Source organism: Elephantulus edwardii, unplaced genomic scaffold, assembly GCF_000299155.1.
Source record: "Elephantulus edwardii isolate Elephantulus edwardi_28Jun2011 unplaced genomic scaffold, EleEdw1.0 scaffold00435, whole genome shotgun sequence".
NCBI lineage: Eukaryota > Metazoa > Chordata > Mammalia > Macroscelidea > Macroscelididae > Elephantulus > Elephantulus edwardii.
Genome location: NW_006400185.1, coordinates 203,091 through 203,686, shown reverse-complemented (window position 1 = coordinate 203,686; position 596 = coordinate 203,091).

The following is a 596-nucleotide window of genomic DNA, read 5'->3' as shown; positions in this document are numbered from 1 at the left end:
TTTTCTGTTTCGGTGGTGTCTTTACCTAACTTTGGTATCAAGGATATGCTTGCTTCATAAAAAGAGTCTGGGAGAATTCCATCTTTTTCTATTTTCTGAAATGGTGTTCTTATGTGCCGTCGAGTTGTTTAAGGCTGTTGTACATAGGGTCGCTGTGAATCACAGTTTTAGATTGCTTGCTTGGATTCACAGTCAGCACTCTTGGCACCAGCAGTCAGAAAATTAAAAGATGTATTGAGATGGAAAAGACTGCAGTTAGATACTTCTTTAAAGTGCTGAAGTGCAACAATGTCAGTCTTGAGACTAAGGTGCACCTGATATATGCCATGATCTTTGCAATCTCTTGCAATGCATCAGAGAGCTGGACAATGACTTCTTTTGTTGTTGTTATGTGCTGTCGAGTCGTTTGTGACTCATACAACCCTATGCACAACAGCCCTAAACCCTGCTCTATACTGTGCCAACCGCATTGCCTCTGACACACCCATCCCAATTACCCGGGTCACTGAATCAATCCATCTCATAGAGGGTCTTCCCCTCCTGCGCTGTCCCTCTACCCTACCAAGCATGATGTCCCTCTCCAAGGACCCGTCCCT